This window comes from Pinus tabuliformis, chromosome 8 (genome assembly GCF_031772625.1).
Source record: "Pinus tabuliformis cultivar Carrire ecotype Pingquan chromosome 8, CPIR1, whole genome shotgun sequence".
NCBI classification, from domain to species: domain Eukaryota; kingdom Viridiplantae; phylum Streptophyta; class Pinopsida; order Pinales; family Pinaceae; genus Pinus; species Pinus tabuliformis.
In genome coordinates, this window is record NC_142294.1 from 652,591,559 (window position 1) to 652,613,559 (window position 22,001).

At 38.8% G+C, this 22,001-nt stretch overlaps 1 pseudogene; it reads left to right on the plus strand.

Annotated features, from left to right (window-relative positions):
• Positions 1-22,001, plus strand: part of LOC149237237 (UDP-glucose 4-epimerase-like) — a 128,089-nt pseudogene that overhangs the window by 53,162 nt on the left and 52,926 nt on the right.

Sequence of the window (22,001 nt, forward strand, 5' to 3'; positions counted from 1 at the left end):
ACTCCACAACAAAGTGGCATGATCATGCACTAGACATAAAAAAACTGCAAATGAAGCGCAAGCAAATAAAAAAAGACCAAAATCACAAGACTAAAACAAACACCATGACTCAATCCCCATGGTTCCGAAGGAAAGCTCAACCTGAGTCGTCTTCAAGATTTCATGGAGATTTTCTTTGCCATGCAATTCCCTACATCATACTACCATAAGCACATAATTGTAAGTGAATATATAATAGAATAATACACTAGTTACCTTATCTTGTTGTGCCAAGCATATTGCTTGCAATTGAACACATCCATGCCAGCTCTCAAGGGACTCGAATCCTTTGACAGATCTGTTAGCACCTAAATCTGCCTTAGGCTGAAGGAAGGCAAAATTCAGGGTAACCACAAACCACGCTCAGTTTGGTAGCTAGCCCTACCAGAACAGGAGAGGGCTCTTTCCGAGTCACGCTCAGTGAATAAGTAAATGGAATGGTCTGAGATGACTAACAGGGAAATATTGATCTTAGGCTAGTAAGTAAATATGGATACAAGAAGGAATTTTTTATGAATGACTCTGGGATGGTATGGGACCAACGGACAACAATGAGCAAAGAATTTAATACAAAGGCACATATTACTTCGTGAGGCAAGGCAGGCGGAAAGTCTAGCAATTTAGTTTGAAATAACACGGAATGGAGGAATTGCTTAGGAGGGTGAAAAGGGCATAAGTAAATGAATCCTTTTCAACAGAAGAAGAACACTGAACATGAAATTTTCGCACTGGCAGAGCAATAAAAATAAATTCTACCTTATCTAACTTAGAAAATTTCACTGGAAATGAATATGAAATGAACTGTGAAACATTACGAAATACATATGAAATATAAGAGACACATTTGCTACACTCACAACCACATGAATCTCATGAAATAGAGCCACTGCCTTTCATTAATCCTCTGTCAAAATATACAATGAAGAACTGAGTTTCTCTCCCATAGTCTCCCAGAAATTACAAGCCAACCAACCCTTTGAAAATAGTTTGCATACAATATATAGAATGTGCCATGAAGAGATAGAACGCCCAAGGGTTGGGGAGTTACTCTAATCATTACAAAATGGAGGTGGAAAGCCAACCATTAGCTACAGGTGCAACGTTACAAAAATGACAAATGGCTTGGGTGACTGTTTGCCTTCCTTTGTCACTTGGATAGAGGCCAATCAGGAGTGAAATACTTTAAATGCCACCTTAGGTGCTGAAAAAGTGAAATGTAGATGAGCGGGTCCAATTGGAGAAGGTCGCGAATCGAAATTTCGCGAAACGGGCCCGATTTTGGCCTTTTTCTCTATATGCGCCGCGCCCCTTTGGAGGCTGTTTTGAGGTACCTGCAGGAGTCCAAATTGTGCCCAAGTGTTCTTGTTAGAAAGCCTAGTCTGTCTAATTTCCAAACCAATTGGAACTTCTGAATTTGGTGCTCATTTGCCCCTCCAAATCTTCATTCTCCCAAGACTGCTTCCTGTGTGTCAAAATAGGGGCAGAGAGGTCATTTTTTGAGTGTTTTTGACCTCCTGGAGACTCAAATCATGCCCAAATTTCTTGTCCAAGCACCAGTAGTCGTGATTTTGCATGCTGAACACAAAAATTCAAGCCATTTGTTATTTGGAGCTCCCAATCCTAAGCGCCGTGCCAGTGGCGCGGCGCACAGGGAGAAAAAACCTGTGTTGTGACCAAAAATTTTCCATGTGACCAAAATTGGCCCAAATTTCTTGAAATTTGGGTTGGAGATCCTCTATGAGGTGCTATGCTGGGCCAAAGACACTTCGGCCAATATCTGAAGTCGATCGAGCTCCCTTTGCCTCTTTTTCTTCTTGATTGCCTTCCCCAATTTCATCTTCAAATTCCTGATTCGGGCCTTGCACACTTTGTTTCGCGCCATGTAGTGGAAATCCATGTGTCTCAGCAATGCATGGTCCTTGTCGGCCTTTTCCAGTAGCCTCTCCAAGTGCATGTTAACTCTCTCGAGATTCGCCTCCCGATCCTCATTGATCTCTTGCTACAATGACGTGAGCTCCACTCTTCTCCTTTGTGCAGCTTGGCGATGCTCACGAATGTTTTGTAGCTCCATGATCGCTTGTTGATCCTCAAGCTATTTTTTCCTCTGCTCCATATATTTCATGTTCCACTTAGCCCCCTCCAAGTCAAGGGATAAGGCTTCGATCTCTGATTGCTGCTCCTCGATGATCTCTTTGAGTTGTGCACTTGTCGGTTATGTATCTGTATCATCATCATGAAGGAGAACGAATTCGGTCTCTCGTTCACCTGATGGCTCACCTGAAGGCCCCTAATCCTGCATCGGCTCCTTGCCTTTGTCATGTTCTTGTGATTCCAATGGAGGAAGCGAGGCCCCTTCCACCCCGGGTAGAGATAACACTCGCTTTGCCGCTGCAAACAAACGTTGGGTGCCTTTCTAATATGTAATGAAAACCGACACACTAGTAGTCTCATGGCGCTCATACCGACGAGAAGGTTCACCCTCATGTTTAACCTCTGATAATACCTGTGAAGTGCTGAAGAAGTCACGGGAGATGACGTCATCCCAAGCAATGCCTTGCAATCCCAGCTGATGATCCACCAAAATTCTAATAAGAGAACAGTGATAAACATTGTTAAGTTGCTGCTGAGGGGTCTTGTGCTGCATGAAGGTGTTCATCCTCTCTATATTCCTGCAAATGAAAAATGGGATGTTCATCATCCATACCCTGGTAAAGTGCATGAGCAACCCGATGTGATAGGCATATAGACGAGAGAACCTCCCCTCACAGCTGAAGTACTTCATGATCAACTTCATGAGTGGAGAATATTCATCTTTCAAATATTTGAATGGAAAGACTCTTGTGAGGTGCCTCAAGCAACTGGCCTTAATGTAAGGCTCATAATGCTGCCGATAAACTTTCTGTTTCTTGTGCCATGGTTCTCCAATATTGAGTATACCGGTTGCTAATGAGACAGTTTTGGGTGTCAGTGTGAAGGTGAACCCGACCAAGATAGGTGATCTCCATGTAGGTGAAGCACAAAAAGATGGGCCAACTCATGATGAACTCGAACATTGGCCACTCTTTGACAAAACTCAAAACATGATAGGTGCTGGAAACATGACATAGCAATAGGGCAGGCCTACAATTCAGTCAGGGTGGTTGGCTCATCCCTAACATGTTTTCCACTCTTGTGATGTCTCCTGGGAGCCTGTTCTTCCGAGGATGAATCACTTTGTGTCTCCATCTCATACTCTGATGAATGCTCAGATGCCATGACTGCTGTGTGTACTGTATTTAGGCTGCCCTTTGATGATGGTGTGAAGTTGGGTGCTTTTGTGATATCTGCCACCAAGGGGAACAATGAAACAAAAGGGAGTATTAGGAGGGGATAATGTGATGGGAATAGGGGTTATGGGGAGAAATTTTTTTAGGGATATGTAGGGGGTTTGGGTATTTGATAGGGTAGGTTTTTTGGGGTGTTATGTTGACAAATAAGAGGAGGGGAAAGAGAATAGGGTTTGGTAGTGTTTTAGGGTAGGGATAATAGGAAAAATGAGAAAGGGAGGATAGGAAAAAATGGTAGGTGAGGGAAAAATGGTGGGTGAAAATGGAACCTTGGCTTCAATACCACAATTATGCAACCCTAGAAACAATGGCCTTTGGTGTTTTCTTGTGGTTGATTTTATGAGTTTTGTTGCATTCAAACATAGCCATAACCACCATATCATTTATAAACTTTGATGAACAAGTCATGTTATAGAGCCTACCTTTCAATTTGATGGGCTTCACAAGAAATTCGAGGTGATTTGGCATACTTTTGGCCCTCTGTGGTTGTGCGCCGCGCTCAAAACCCAGTGCGTCGTGCCCTGGGTGTGCGCCGCGCCCATTGAAAACTTGAACTAAGGGGTGGCTCTGTGTGCGCCGTACCCTCTGTGTGTGGCACGCCCTCTGTGTGCGCCGCACCCCTGTGTATATGCATCGCACCCTGAAAACTGCCTCCAACCTTGCTCCAAACACGCACGATGCACACTCAAACACTTTGCAATGTTTCCCTATGCACTTGATTTGCACAATGACTTTGATTTTGGTGGAAACTTGTATATAAAGACTTGGAAGTCATGGGTTAAATTTTTGCTTCTCCAAAAACCCATTTTTCTAATGTTATGTTTTGACACTTTTTCACTGACTTAAAGCAACACTGATTTTCACTTTCCCTTTGAAATTTTAGCTCAAATGATGAAATTTTCGGCACTCTTTGTAGGGATTGCACGACAGGAAATTTGGTCACGAAAACCATGTCTGCATCTAAAGAAATCAACTGACAACTTTTTTGAAAATTTTATCACCAATGACACTGTTTGACTTTTCTTCAAAACAGAGTTTTGAAGAACAGTCAAAGTTTATCAATATGACGATGAAACTCTTTGAATCATTACTTTGTAAGGGCCTCACTCTGGCTTGCATGGCTCTACCTGACATATTTAAATACCAAATTGATTAATCCCTAGACCTAATGATCGAAAATGACTTTTGTCCATTAAAGGACCAAACCTTGACTGTCATGGAATTTGGTGATCATTGACAAAAGTTCTAAGCCAGCAGGAGCCAGACACGGGGGGAAATGACTAGCAATGAACTTTTTCATCAGATTATGGCATGCCCCTAGCGGAATGCAGCTGGGTGAATGGAGCGGGACTCCTAAAAATGAAATGCATAAAGAGTTTTGATCTCTAACGGAGGGATGAACAGACCGACTGTAACAAGATCCACCTGTAACTAAATACTAGCTAATATACTTGTCAAGTACATGTTCATGAATATAACACATATCCACATAATGTCAAACAATGTTAAGGTTAAGAAGACATCCTTTGCGCAAAGCACTCATTCATTCGAAATTAGGGTTTCCAAACATAGTAAAAGGAATTCTTACCCAATTCCTTTCTTTTACCTTTTTACCTCGTTATAATCGAGGCTTACTCTATGTTGTCACCCCACCCAACTATTAGTTATATAGACACATCAACTATTACCTTGTCATGCTAATACCAAGCATATTACCCTGCAACTGCTAACACGTGTCAATCACATGTTCCAAATATTAAGACAATCATATCTATTAATTTGAAATCAACCTTTACGAAAACTAACCATCATTTCATAATCCATAATCAACTCATAGTCATTAGTCATAATAATATAACTATCACCTACTATACTCAAGTACATATCAACTATATCAACACATATGTGTTATTAAAATCATCTTAAAACAATATCATTTGAACACATACTCATATTATGCAATTCATCAAATATTCAACCAACTTGCAACATACCAAAATTAATAGATGACATAATAGACACCAAGCATTCAAAATCAATAGACAACATAATCAAGAATGAAGCACGAAGTATACTATATAAGCAACCTCATACCTTAGTGTTACCTCAGGGGAGGCTATCTTTCCTGCACAATCAATCTAGTTAGCAAGGTACAAATTTACAACATGTCGACTCAAACATAATTAAGATCATGATATCCATAACACTAACTAACTACGATGTTCACATCATAGGCTCATAAACATTTATCATTCATGCATATGCACAATCGGTCGAGATTAGTGCAACACCATATCACCAACATTTTAGCTCATACTTGAATATCGCAACCATAACCATCTACATAGGTCAAACTAGGATAACACAATACACATAACATCAAGATATTCAATGCAATGAACATAACCATCACACATATGACCAATCCAATTTACAACAACAAGATCTCAATGAAATAACTCTAATCATCAAGCTAACTATCATTTAACAATAACAAGTTAACCTATAACATAGTCATCAACAACATATAACATAATCATCAGGTTATCTAATATAAAACAACAATATTAATGCATACAACCACATGTTACTATCATTATTGACTATTCGACACATTCATATAACTATACGAATAAACTCTCATCTATCATGTATGTAATCATAACATCAAGAGACATACATAAACCTAATGTATATAACCCTAATGCATATAACAATCCATTAACTAACATACCCACATGCCGAACATACAATACCTATATGATGATTTGCTCTTACCCCAAATTCCAATGCTGCAAACCTCATTACGATGATCTGCATCTCCTGATCTATCTCAACCAACACATTAGCATCATAACAACAAATAACATCATGATGACCTAAATTGCATAAAATGACTTCACAAGGCATATTTATCCTACTATTCATGCATAAATATAACCAAGACATACATGCATAAAAAATGCATATATACATATAACACATGAGTACAAAACCATATACACATCATTCTAGCTAGGGTGTAGTCATCAATGCATGACCATATTAACTACACAAACCATGACCTTATGCATCACAACAACAACCACATCACATGCACTTGATAACATGTGAACATTGACATGCATAACAATGCATAATCAACCATACACACATGACGACATACTCCACGACAACACCTTCAACCTTCACATGGCTACATCACTACAACCATGCAAGGGAAACAAGCACATGGACTACAACACAAGAGACACACATGCAATCGACATGAATGCATGACCAACACACAGCCCAAGGAGAGCACAACCATGCTCTGATACCACTCTGTAACACCCTCCTCCCACATCTACCCAAGCAACTGGCCAACCGGGGTAAACATGCGACGAGAGGCCACTATGATAAGATTCAACCTCCTTGGTGACTTTATGGAAATGGAAGCGATGGAACATCTGAGATAGTCATCCAACATCATCCAAATAACCTTCAGGAGACAAGTCAGCCACTTAGACTACATATCCCTGTGTCCTACTACTGTTTGAGAGACTTAGGGCAGGGTAACGCTCCCTAGACAATGCCTAGGTGAGTTAGTCTCAACAATAATGCTAGCATTTTAGGATTTGAGCGACCTTTTTCAGCCCAGAGCCTGGGACACTACCCAAAATGGAATGATCACTTAGAATTAGTAAGGAGTGAAGGAAACAATGATGCAAAAGCAATAATATGAACAAGATCATCACCAGACCCCTACTAACCATGAAAGGAATTTGGTCAAACATGTCATCAACATGTAACCTACAAGTGTAAATAACATAATTAAGTGTAGGGATCTCATACTTATCCGAGAATTGCTATGAACCATTGTTACCTCATGCCATTTACTGCATTATCCTCCATTAACTCATAAACACATTATCCATTCATATACAAGTAAAAACATGCTGAGAGCCATATATAGTTGTTGTCATGAAATGTTCATATAGCTAGCATAATAGGAACATAAATACAATAAACATATTAGCCATCAAATCAATAAATACATCCGTACCTTTACAGATGAAAATCAAGGGAATGGATTTCTCATTAATGAATGCAATGAACCAACTAGAGATGGGACTACCAACTTCCATTCGACCGTAGAATGGTTGAGCCAAATCTCTCTTTAGCCATTCAACCCCATGCCATATTCCATGAATAAATGTGGGGTCTCATAGAACACATCAATCAAAACTCATCCAGGGATTCCAGAGTCCATCCACCTCAACCCATCGAATAGTGATTCCACCTTACGGTCGGACACCACCAAAACCATCATCATATTGGTCTCCATCCAAGCCTTCTAGGGCTTCCAAAGAATTTGTCCAACCAAGGCTTCCAGAACTAGTAACTCAACCCACAACTTATACAAGGCTTCCAGAGTGTTTGTCCAACCAAGGCTTCTAGGACTAGTAACTCAACCCAGCAAGGGTTTCTAGAGTGTTTGTCCAACCAGGGCTTCTAGGACTAGTAACTCAACCCAAGTTGTTACAGGGCTTCCAGAGCGTTTGTTCAACCAGGGCTTCTAGGACTAGTAACTCGACACAAGCTATGTAAACATGAGAACCAACCAAAACAAAGCAATGAAAGTAAATCAACAATCACCATGGTTATCTAGGAAATGGAAAGGCTAGGCAATCCACTGTCAATCCAGCCATCCTCCATGCCAATGACAGATCATAACCAAGAAACCACATGCATGTGCCATGCATGCCAAAACTAGTGAAGAAATCATACATGCAACTTGGTACCTGCAAGCAAATATGATGTAGCTGTTGATGCCGATGTCTCGTTGCACTTTCCTGCTTTTCCTTTGCCTTATTGCTCCATGAATCCAAGTATGCCACATGATCAAGGAGTGCTCCAAGAAAACTCTAAGTAACCAAGAGTATGAGAGAGAGAGAGAATAATGAGAGATCTCCAAAACTGAACCGACCAGGGCTTCACCACTGATCCTCAAAATCCTTTTTATTAATGAGGCCTCTATTTTCTTCATTTTCCATTATTTTCCTTCAATTTCCTCTTCACATGCAACCTGTGACCTTTCACTTTCCTTTTCTCCCAATTTCCAATATTTTCATAATCAAATGTGCCAAAATACCTTTTAACCTCTTTAATGCCTTAGCCATTTCCTTTGCCAATTTCCTTAACCATAAACAACCAAATGAGAACCCACTAGGATGTTGTCCCTACCATTCAACTTGGAATACGTGTCCCATCATTTGTGGTATTTATATATTTTTACATGGAATTTTCACTAGGTCTATTACACAACAAGCCTTCAATTTTCATGTCATTTGCAATAGTGAAGTCTCCTCTGTAAATTAGTTGTATTATGTTTTTTTAGAAGAATGACTTATATCTTTGAATAAATATTAAACTATGGTTAGTGTGTAATGATAGAAAAAATGGTACCATAAATGAGTGGAATAATAAAAGTGAGAAGGTTTTTTAATTGGACAACTAAGTAGTATATTTGGTTATGCATGTTACATTATGCATTCTAGATACTGAATCAAATGTTATATGTTTATTGTTGTTATTTTGATGTTTTTATTGGGTATAAAATGTTATAAATCATTCCTTTACATATTCCATTTGTATGCCCTTTTTTTTGACATCTGTAGCTATATAGTTTCAACATTGCTTAGGTCATAATTTGTGTTTCGTCATCTAAAATTCAGTATGTTTACCAACACCATATATAAATTAGAGATAGTTGTAGAATGTGGAATATTATCTAGCTTTAGACTACTTATTCCGATGGTTGAGTTGTTGATGACTGGTTCTCTGCTCTTGCTTTTGTGTACTATCCTTCCATTTCCGTCACCAAAAACCCTTACGAATAGTAAATTCTTTAATCTAATTAGAAGCTTTTCTTTGTCATGGTGTAGATTTGATGTCATGATACATTTTTCTGGATTGAAGGCTGTTGGTGAAAGTGTAGCAATTTCATTATGTTATTATATGAACAATCTAGTTGTAACTTCAAATATATATGAGATTATGGCCAAACATGGTTGTGCTAGGGTCTTATAACTTTAGGAGTCTCATGTTTTCAATAAGTTTTCATCCCACTGGGATATTGTAAAAATATATTTTTTATTTCAAGATTGATTAGCTCAAAAGAAATAAAAAATATAAAAATAAAAAAGAGAAAAAAGAAAAAAAATAGAAAAAATACAGAATGAAAAGAAAATAAAAGGGGATGAAAGAAAAAATGTGTGAAATAAAAGAAGGAAAAAGATTAAAAAATAATAAACAACAATCGCTACAGCGAGCCAATCAAAACGTCTCTTTCAAATTTATTATAAAGTCTCATTTGTATGTATTGATTCATAAAATATAGGTTATATTTTTATTTGCCTCATGATTTTACATTTTTGTTGTTTGTAAATAACGATCGCATATGAATGAATGACAATGATGAATCCCACCTAGATCAATGGCAGGAGGATGATTTTGGACCCCCCCCGCACTACCGATGGTTAGCGGAGGGGGGTGTCCCGAATTTAGTATGTACGAAGCCGCTTGAGGCGATGTGGTGAATATACAATATTTTCGAGGGTCCCCTCCCGAAACCAATTACCACTCACACCCGCCCCCACCGCCAAAAACCACCATCTCCCCATCACTCCCACCCATCTCTTCCACCTATACTCTCATTCCATTTGTCCTCCCTTTCACCCTACATGTCACACCATCCACCTCATCCCTTTTCCACATCACCCCTCCACCTCATTTGACCATTGAAAGTTCAAATTACCCACTAACAAATGAACATTATGCATTAATTCTTCCCTCAAATTGATCATTTTCCCAATTAACTGCTCTCGCGCCTAAAACGATAACTATTCCATTACGATCCCAAGCCATTTCCATTATAAAACCACCCTAGGAGCCTCCATTCGTTTCCTTCCATGCTTTTATAGTTTGAAAATGTCGATATTGAGCCAGTTTGAAGCCATCAAGTGCTGTTTGTCAGAACTTTCACTGTGGAATTCGATCAATTTACCACTCCGGTCACCTGTTTGTTTCATGCTTGTATTCAATTCAAAAATCCAAATCAGAAGGTAAAGGAAATATGATTGAAGAAAACCCAAGGATTCCCCCTATTCCAGACCTTGAAAAAACTCCCTTGATTGACACCCATTTCAAAATTGCTAAGGCTAATGTGAGTTTGACCTATATGAACTTCACAATTGGGAAAAGTAGAAATACCTAGACCATGGTGATGATTTGAGCATATGGGAATCCTTTCTCCCTCAATTCATCTTCCCCCAAACCCATTTCTTCCCTGGATTTTCCACTTAGTGTCACCTCCAATACCTCCCTAACAAGAAAGCAATGATTTCCCAGAATAATGAAATTATCTTCTCCATTTCCCTTGAAAGTATTTTCCAAGCCTTGCAAATAAATCCCCAAGCCTCCCTGCATCCATTTTCCACTAACTCATTGATGGAGTTGTACAAAAAACTTACTTTACCCTAGAGAGATCATATCTTTGAGTGTTTTCTCACTGAAAATGTAGAATTACTTAGAACAAACCCTCCTTACCCTGTTTCAATTTTCCCAGAGATGTCAAAACAGGTAATTTCCATGGTGAATTGATTACTTGGTCGTTATACATATCAGTGCATGGATGAAGTAGTTTTAGGATTCTTGTCAATATTCTCAATAGGACAAAAGCTTTAGTTTTGTTTAATTACAACCAATTCTTATATGATTCCATCCATGATCAGTTTATGAAATTCAAAGTTGAGTGAGTGTTTAAATATCATTCAGTATTAGTATATCTTATATTACATTATCAGGCATATAGATTCAAATTTCAGTTGTAGAAGATGGACGAGCATGGTAACCCGTTGTCAGTTATCCATTGGACTTCACTAGTCAAGAGGAATTTAAAGGAATACACTTATACAGATTTTGTAGACTAGTTTATTCATACTTCTTTGTGTTTATTATATAGTGACATTATACCAAGGATATCTCTAGAAATCAAGAAGGTCTTACATTGCTCAGAACATTCAAAGATCAAAGACTAGTATTTATACCAAAACAACACAGAGATCAAATCCCTCCATATAGGCTACCCGTTTTTGTTCTAGTGATAATATTCGCCAGATAGATGTTGAATATGGAGAAGATACATTTTGTGTCCAAGAAGAATTAATCATAGTTTAAGCTAAAAGCACAAGTAGGCCCATATATTGTGAACAACAGAGCGGCTGCAAAGGAGGTGGAGGTAGTTTGGAAACATATGAAGTCCAATTTTAGTTTCACATGGTCCTGTGACCCCTTGGGATTCATCTCTAAGTTGAGAGTTGAGTAGAAAAGTACTCCATACCCTCATACACCAAGGCCAGAGATAGAACAATATGCTAACGAGGAGGAATGTGCAGTAAGAACATTGCAGGAGGCCAAAGAGAAGCTGGTTAGTCAATCCTCATTACAAAATTTCATTCTTAAAGATAAAGAAAGCAAAAGGCCAAAGGAAAGCATGTCTCCCACAGACTCAGAAACACAAGTTGCAAATTTTATGGTTTTCAAGAGAAGGGGAAAGGATCAATAGACCACAAACGTGATTGATAACATAGCTATTCCTCAGGTGATCAACATTCAGGAATAATCTTCAAAAGAAAGGGATGCACATGAGCAGATTACTTTGATTTTAATAGGAAATCCTACCACCTCTCTCCCTTATATAGAAGAGACAATTGAGTCTCATATCTCTTGTACTTCTCAATATACACCACAACCATGTATTTTCAAAAGTTATAGGGATATTAAGTTGAAGAATGAAGCTCTAAAAGCTTCTACATATTCAAAATTTTGGAAAAAAATTGCCACCAACCAGAAGCAGTTTCAAATGGCCTTTTTGGAGCCCAAGGTTGCAGCCCCAAGAAGTGTTGAAGATCATAAGGCCTCAATATGCTCAGTTGATACTAAACAGGTTCATACAATCGATCAGATTGATTTTCATAAGAAAGCAGGTGAGATGATTTATTCAAGTCTAACCATCTCTATCGTGGCAGCTTCAAAATTGCAGACTTCACTGAACAACATGTACTCATAGCTCAAAATTGAGAGGATGTCCTCTATGCTCAAAGACACTAGAATTAAAATTTTGGAAGAATTAGTTATCAGAACATGATATGATCCTAGTGATGTCAAGGCAGCAGAGGAAGTGATTAGACGCAAGAATGCAACCATTCAAGCTCTTAGAAAACAACTCAAACTCCCAACTATAGAACACCCTCAGACTAAAGAAGTCGCTAGTTTGGAGATGGAGAAAGAAAATTTGTTTACTTTAGTAGTGGAACATAATGCACAAATACAAAAAATAGAGCAATACATGGAAGCACTATTAAAATAAAAAGAGCAATGGGAGGTAATTGGAACATCATCATCAACAAGTACATCAAGAGGAAAATCAACAATAGGGACTGTAACCCAACTCATAATACAGACATCACTTTTATATTCCTTATAAAGGATAACTTAATATTTGGGGGAATTTCCATTAACAAAGAAAAAAGTGGAGAGATTATCAACAACCCTCACCAAGATGGAGGAAAGTAAGATAAAGGCAGATAATGCATACTTGGCAGAAGTAGAGAATAACTTCAAACTTATTCAAAAATTCTGAAGTATGAAGACTAGTCCATCATTATTCAAATGTTGACAGAGGAAAAAAAAAACATTTGGCACAACATCAATGACAATGTTACAAATTTATGGCCTTCTATTCAAATAATCTTTGAACAAGAAGAATTGGTGTAGAGTGTCAAAGTAGCGTTAGAGCAGAGGAAAGTTGATATTGAGCATAGGCCAGAAGAAGCTCAAAAGATCATTAGAGTATAACAAAAACAGTGATGGAAGTCAAAAGGATTTTGACTAAAAATAATTTGATGGTGCAGTTGGAGAACAAATGTAAAGACCTGGAGCTACAGGAAAGATTCAATAGAAAATTCTTTGTATTGTAGGAAAAAAGGACTTCTAGATCATAGAAACTCTAATGGAAAATTGATTCCATTAGAGAAATACCATAAACATTTATAAGGGTAAACAATATTATAAATGTTTCCATTCTAAGGGTAAGTATATAATTCATCTCAACATGCTCTATATTTAATTGAACTTAAATCATATTCATCCTATCCACACCACAGATACTTTAAAAGATCCAAAAGTTTCCCTATCCTTCCATGTTACAACTGCTCTGTAATTTTTGCGTTTTATCACCCAAATATTCATGACTCCATGCCCAATGGTCTTTCTCATCACTTTTCAACCAAACCTTTAAAAAATCAAACTCAAATCTCAATAACTAGCCTAATATCTTAAAACATAAATCCGAATTAGATAGAACTAGGGGAATTTTGAGGTCTAAAATGGCGCTCCTAAGGAAATTATAAAATAATAGTGGAAATAATAAAATAATATTAGATTACATCATCAAATTTTAGAGGGAAAAAAGAAAAACTATTTTTTTTCAACTTATCTCCCTATGGGTTTACTCAAATTTTGAGCAGAAGCACTCATTGGATGCAAAATTTGATTTCCCATCCAAGGATTACCCATGTTTCATACTTTCGATGGACCTTGATACACAAAAAATGAGAAATACATGAAGAATGTGATTGTAATCACGTTTTTCATGTATTTCTCATTTTTCGTGTAGTAGGGTCCATCGAAAGTATGCAACATGGGTACTCCGTGGATGAGGAATTAATTTTTTCATACAAAGGGTACTCCCATTCAAAATTTGAGTAAAACTTTAGGGAGTTAAGTTGAAAATACAAGTTAAAAAGTAGGTTTATTATTTTTTAATATTTTTACTTTTTTACTCCAAAAATGGTGAATCATCCCCCATGGTTGACATCATCATCTTGAATCCTATTGGTTCTTATAAAGTTTATTTTGGTTGTACATTTTTATTGGGAGGCCCATTTTAGACCTCAACATTCTCATAATGAGAGATCCCTCTCTGAAGCCGGAAGGGCTAGATCCCGACTTTATAAGTGGTTTTGTGGTTACCTCTAGGTTTCTCTCCACAACCTACGAAAATTACAGAGTGATAACATTATGGTGACCATACTAGGGATAACTTAAATAAATATCATATTTCCCTGGTAAATATTATTTTACAAGCTCCAAATTTATTTCCTGTGGGTCATAGTGAAGTAGATGTTATTAAGGCTATTTTTCCACCCAGAATTTGTACATATACATATCTGTAAATAATCCATTTGAAGATTTGGCTCCGAGGAGGATCAGCACTAGATCCCACCTAGATCCTAACCCACCTAAAATTGTAAATAATCCCAAGAAACTAATTAGGAAGAAGATTGTTACTGAGAGCCAAGAAAGCAATAACCCTTTACCAAGAGTTAATTCCCTTCCTGAAGGTTTCATAACTGTTAAAGGTATTAAATTTTACTTACCTTTTGAGCAGAGTCTTTCCATAAGAAAATCAAAGAGCTTTGTCCCTGAGACAGTGTTTGATGAAAATATTTTGAAACCTTATATCTCAACACATCAACTTGTCATTCCATATTCTGATCAGGATGTTACAAATTTTTTTATTAAACTTGAAGGTTTGGTGACTAAATTGAACCACGCTGCTCAAAAATCATTTACAGATCAATCAACTACTTTTTCTTCTTCTGCGTCATCATCAACTCCTCCTATGATTTATATTTTTACCTTTTTCCCCATTTCATATACCATCTAGATTCCTTCTATACCAACTTAGTGTTGCCTTAAGGGGGCCTAACCTAGGTTCAGAGTTATTCATTCCAACCAACAAAACCCTAACTGCTAGCCCTTTCAGCAACAACCTACGTAGCGCAGGTTGTAGTCTCATCCGAAGAAGTATTGGGGGATGCTAGAACCAAGTTTCTACATCCAGAGGTCTGCGTGATGGTATTCCTATAGTTCTTATAGCTTAGATCTTCCTGCGTGTAGATCTATTCCTTTTGACTGTCAACTATTGCAACTCTATTTAGACCACCTTCACACCTTCGCAAAGGTACTTAATTGTACTTATCATGCATAAAAGACACTAATTTACTACTTTCGCACAACGAAATATATATTCTAAAGCTTTTATGACCTATATCTACGTTTGCGCAGATCTACCCTTTTTGAACAATAAACTACAACAGATCTATCTTACGTCTTTCCTATCTCTGCGAGGGAGGATACTTATACTTATTATGCATAAACATTATAGATCTATCCTTTTCAAGTAGAAATAAAGAACTAAGTTATATAAATAAGATCATTGAGTGAAGATGCATAAACTTAAACACAAATAGGAACAAGGCACATATGCACTATATTCGATCCAAAATATTATTTATTATATTTGGCATTTAGTTACAGAATCTTTCTGCCCTGTGCACTCAGCTGCAGGGGTCCATGCACTCAGTGACAGACTTACCAAGGTCTCCGTGCACTTAGTTGCAGGATCCTTCCCCTTTTGCTTAAGGATAGGAAACAAGGTCTTCCTACCTTAGCACCTTGCCCTTATAGTCATTCTCTATAAAAATGTTCTCTCCTTAGACTCACTATGACTCAACTATATATAGCATTTTCATTACAATACCATGGTTCACGACCCATGGATGAGTCTCAAAACCAACCTATCACCTACCCATACAAGGGACTAATGCCCCTTTCACTCTTACTTAGCTTCATGCTCCGCTTCCTTATTTCATGTAGACTTTATATTCTTTTATAAAACTGTCAAAAATAGACCCTAGGGACCTTATCCCAACAATCCCCAACACAAATATGGTGACTCGCCTTCGAGTCGCTCACCTGGAATCTCCACTTTGTGGCGAAGTTCTCTGAACTCCACCTTTAGTACTTCAAGGTCCACTATGCTCTGTACTGTGTCCCGCTTCACTTTGTCGACTAGCTTCTCTGTAGTTGGCCCCTCCATCGCGAGGCACATGGTCCTCTGTGTCTACTGGAATGTCTTCAGCTTCTCTTGGATAGCTAGAGTAACTTGGATTTCTTCCTCTGTCCATGGTTGAAGTCGAGCCTTCAAAACTTGTTCTTTGTGTTGCAGCTCCTCAACTTGTGCTTCTAACACCTTCATTTCCTGCAACCGTGCAAAGCTCTGGATTGGTGCCAAAAGTTCTTATAACTTAGATTTGCCTACACACAGGTTTATCCCTTCTGACTATCAACTACTGCAACTCTATTTAAACGACCTTGAGACCTTCGTGAAGGTACTTAACTGTACTTATCATGCATAAAATACATTGACTTACTACTTTCGTGCAACAAATAGTAAACTACAACAGATCTATCCTTTTCATTTAGAAATAAAGCGCTAAGTTATATAAATCAGATCATTGAGTGAAGATGCATAAACTTAAACATAAATAGGAAAAATACACATATGAAATAGATTCGGTCCAAAATAATCTTTATTAGATTTAACATTCATTTACAAACTCTTTGCGCCCTACGTACTCAGTTGTAGGGGCCCGCGCATAGAGCTACAGACTTACCAAGGTCTCCACGCACTTAGTTGGAGAAGCCTTCCCCTTTCTCCTAAGGACAGGAAAAATACTCTTTATGCCTTAGCACCTTGCCCTTACATTCACTATGAATCAATATATATAGTATTTTCATTATAATACCATGGCCTGCGGCCCATGGGTGAGTCTCAATATCGACCTATCACCTACCCATACAAGGGACTAATGCCCCTTTGACTCTTACATAGCTTTGCACTCCACTTCCTCATTTCATGGAGACTTTACATTCTTTTACAAAACTATTACAAAACTATCAAAAATTGACCCTAGGGACCTTATCCAAAGAGGTCCCCGACACAAATATGGTGACTCACTCTTGAGTCTCTTGGCTAGCTTCTCCACTTTGTGGTGGAGTTCAATGAACTCCATCTTCATTACTTCAAGGTTTGCTATTCTATGAATTGGGGCCTACTTTACTTTGTCAACCAACTTCTCTGTAGTTGGCCCTTCCATCATGAGGCGCATGGTCCTCTTTGTCTCCTGGAACATCTTCAACTTCTCTTGGATAGGCAGAGTAGCATGAATTTCTTCCTTTGTCCAAGGTTGAAGTTGAGCCTTCAAAACTTGTTCTTTGTGTTGCAACTCCTCAACCTGTGCCTGTAGCACCTTCATTTCCTGCAAGTGCGCAAAGCGTTGGATTGGTGCCAAGGTGTGCTCAGTCACCCTGATCTCATCAAATTTCTAATGTGCCTCTCTGACTTCTATACCCAATCTCTGCAAGTTAGAGTCCTCTTGCAAAGTGCTCCATAACTCCATTGCATGTTCAAAGATAGAATTGCATCTTGAAACTGCACTATCCAAGGTAGCCATATACTCCCTGATGGTTGCGTCGTGTTGCTCCCTGACCTCTGGCGGAATAGTCATCTGCAGTTTCAATTGTAGTTTCGAGATATTCATTTGAAAATCAAAAGTAACTCGACCTACCTCTTCCTTGGACTGTCGCAATACAATGACCAATCAAACCTTTGTTGATGCAGCTGCATCCTCTGGAATGTGTAGCTCTGGTACTGAGTTACATGCTTGTGTAATGTCTTCTTCTAGGATCTGGCTTCGTGCTTCAAGCTATTATTTTTACTTAAGAGCTTGAACCTTCTTGGCGAAGATATTCTCATTGTTCATTTTCACTTCACTTATCACTGATAACGTGCATTTTTCTCTCATCTAAAGCTCATCCCAGACCCCTTGATGAAGAGCATGGAGGGTCTGAAGTGGTTGCACAACTAAATTCATACCCACTCCTTTTATATTTTGAAGTTGGGCATTGTATTCCTCTGACTCCATGCGCAATGTTCCTTTTGGCAAGGAAATGACTCTGAGGTCCAGCGTTTTTCTGGTTCCATGGAACTCCCACTTGCTTAAACCCCACTCGCTTGCCCAACACTTGCTTGAATTCTTCTTGTCTAAATCTGCAACTCACACAGATCCTTCTAGATGCTCCCTGGTGTCTGCATGTACTACTGCTCAAATTGAGTCTACGCTTCTGTCGACGTGTCTCTGACCTTATCCCCAATTTCATCAAGGTCCCCTTCTATGAGGACCATTGGGTCAATGCGCACTTGCTTGTCTGATTTGTGCTTTTTCCTTGGTTCAGCAGTTGTCTCCTTTTGTCACTTCTATAGCCTAAAGGGAGTGCTTTGTGCGTCACCCATGCCTCCTTCCTACTCGAACTACTCCTGCTCTTCACTATGCTAGGAGGTTGATGCTTCAACTTACACTGTGTCCAGTTTTTCGGCATGCTCTTTTTCAGCAGCTGCCTTAGTCGCAACATATTTCTTCTTTTGTGCGGCCTCCTCATGTGTTTCTGCTTGCTCTACTTCTTTCTTCTTTTGCTCAACTATTTTTTGTGCGGAGGAGCTCTCTCCTCCTTTACTAGTTTCTACGCCAAGGTCTTTGGGCTACTGCCACTCTGCTGGCCATAGTCCCATGATTTCCTGCACATCGGCCTCATGATAGGCTCACCCTCATCATCATCTAGTTCCTCAATGCCATCACAGATTTCTTCTACTTCCAAATCGATGGGTTCCTTTGGCGGCTTTTCCTTGTCCTTTCGCTCTTTCCGTCGAACCTCCTTGTTATTTCTCGGTGACTACCTCACTGGTATAGGTTTTGGTTTCTTCTGCTTCTCCTTAGCAGCCGATTGCTTTGGCTTAGGTGACCTCGATATCATAGGCACGGAGGGCATATCTTCCATGGACACAACTTTAGAGGTCTCTGATTGAGAGACCGCGGCTTCGAAACTTACTGGAGAAAACATTTGTTCAAGGATAAGCTTTTGGCTATACTCTGGTAGTTTCGTGAAAGTCGGGCTTGCAATCAATTCCTCCCAAGTCCGTCGATTCATAGAGTAGACACAAGAGGGCTTCTACCAACTTGTCAGAAAGCAAAGTGTTCTTTGGTAGAACAACATGCTAGATTTATAAGTGATCTTGAATTCAAATCCAACTATTCCCTCCATTTTCTGATAATCAATGCATCTTTGGCAGTAAATATCCAAATATTTTCACCATAAATGTCACTTACCCGTTCCTCCTAATGGGATTTTCACTATCTAATCATGAATAGTGACTTTAACGACTACTTTTGGACTCGACTGCACGGCACCAATCCTTGTGGCCCAGCTCGCCCATCACATCTTCTTCTGTCACAGCTTCTACTGGCGTAGCTTCTTCTGTCGTAGCTTCTTTTGTCATACATCTTGCGTTGATCATGCAACTTCCTTACTGCATTTTCCTCTTCTTTGGTCAGTGTTGTTTTTAGTCCCACTCTCCCTTGCAATTACCTAGAGCGCTAATACCATCCTGCTACCATATAGTCATTGCACAGGGGCAGGATCCCTTGTATACAACTTCAGTCGAATTCCATTCAACCTTCCCATGAACAATTCACCATTCAGCTTCGTGAGATGAACTGTGCCACCATCCATGATTTCCTTGACTACATAGGGTCCCAACTAGTGCATTTGAAATTTATCCAGAAATTTTGTGAACTTACTATCATAAAGCATAACCAAATCATTCACCTTAAATGTGTGCAGCTTAATATGCATATCATGCTAGGCCTTTTAACATTCCTTTTGTACTTGCTCGTGAAATCTTGCAAGAAATCTATCTTCTTCCAACTCCACCAACTGCGCGAGTTGTTCCTCCAAGGTCTCGTGATTCGTCATCTTTGTCAAAGCCACAATGCATAAGCTTGGAAAAATATATTCCATAGACATCACTACCTTGATTCCACAGACCAACCTAAATGGGGTATGGCTTGTCAAATTCATGCATGTCATTCTGTATGCCCATAGAACCATCGGGATGCATACATCCCAATCGTTTGTCTTCATGTTACAAACCTTTGTCAATGCATTCTCTAGAATCGTATTGAATGCTTCCAATGTACCATTGGCTTGGGGATGATAGGGTGTACTCTTTTGATGGTATACTTGGAATTCTTTGAGCATCGTGCTGATTGTTTCATTCAAGAAATGTGTACCCCTATCACTCATCAATACTTTAGGGCACCCCAACCGCATTAAGACACATTGAAACAGGAACTTTGCAATGGTAGAAGCAGCACAATCCTTCACCGGCTATGTTTCTGCCCATTTGGTTAAGTACTCTGTCGCAGTAATAATGTACTGCGTGCCTATCTTCCTTCTTGTTGGTTGTATCAGATCTACAAAGTCAATTTCCCATTTGTCAAATACTTGTAGTGAAACTTGAGGGTTTAGGATAAATTCATCTATGTGTGAAGGCTTTCCCTCCAGTGACAAGCATCACATGCTTTACCAAATGCCTTAGAATCTTTATGCATTGTTGGCAACCATAACCCTGCGTGCAAAATCTTCTGTGCGGTTGCTCGACCTGCATAGTGTTCTCCCGCCACTCCTCCATGTGCCTCAGTGAGGATACTAGCACGCTCAAACTCCGAAACATATTGGCGCAATATTTTATCTATCCCCATCTTATACAAATCTTCTACTATAATAGAAAAATCAGTAGCACGAACCACCAGTTCCTTATTATGTAGAGTAGAATACCCTTCTAGAGTTGTTCCAATAATCATAAACTGAATTATATATGCAAAATGATCATCAGTACTTGCACCGCAAATAACTGCGCATCTGAAAATCCTTCATCTATATTAGTTGGCTCTTCACATGTCTCGAATCAGCTTAGGTGATCTGATCCCACATTCAACCATCCAAGATTCACAATCACTTAAAAATCATGTTCCTGAAACATCAAAAACCACCTATAAATCTTCCTCCCCAACACAGGCTTATTGACCAAGTATTTTAGAGTGGAGTGATTCGTGTACATTTTGGAATTTGTGCCCAGAAAATAATGGTGAAACATCTGCAGCATGCAGACCATCACTAGGCCTTCGTGCTCTATAGTGGAATAATTATTTTCAGGTTTCAACAATTTCCTACTTGCAAATGCTACTGGATGATCAATATCACCTTCATCGGGCTGGGTCAAAATCGCACCCAATGCAATACATGAGGCATCTACATGCACATGGAAACCTTTCTTCCAATCTAGAAATACTAAGATGGGCACAATCACCATCTTGTCATTTAACAAATCAAAGCTTTGTTGACACTGCTCATCCCCACAAAAAGTCACATCCTTCTTTAATAGTTTCTCCATTGACGCAATGATCTGGGCATAAGACTTGATAAACTTCCTATAGTACCCTATGTGGCCCAACATCGCATGCAATTGCTTAACATTCTTGGGAGCTTCTAAGTTCACAATCACTTCTATCTTCGCAGGTTCCACCATCAATCCTTGATTGCATACTACATGGCCTAGCAAAATTCCAAAAGGCACATAGAATATACATTTCTTCTAGTTCAACGCGATCTAGTATCTATGACATGTATCCCGAATGAGGCGCAGACTTGCAACATGTTGCTTTACCAATCCAAACACAGTCCAATCATCAAAATATACCTGCAAGAATTTATGAATGAATTCTTTGAAAGCTGCGATTACTACCTTGGAGAATATTGCGGGCATATTCTTCAATCTGAATGGCATCA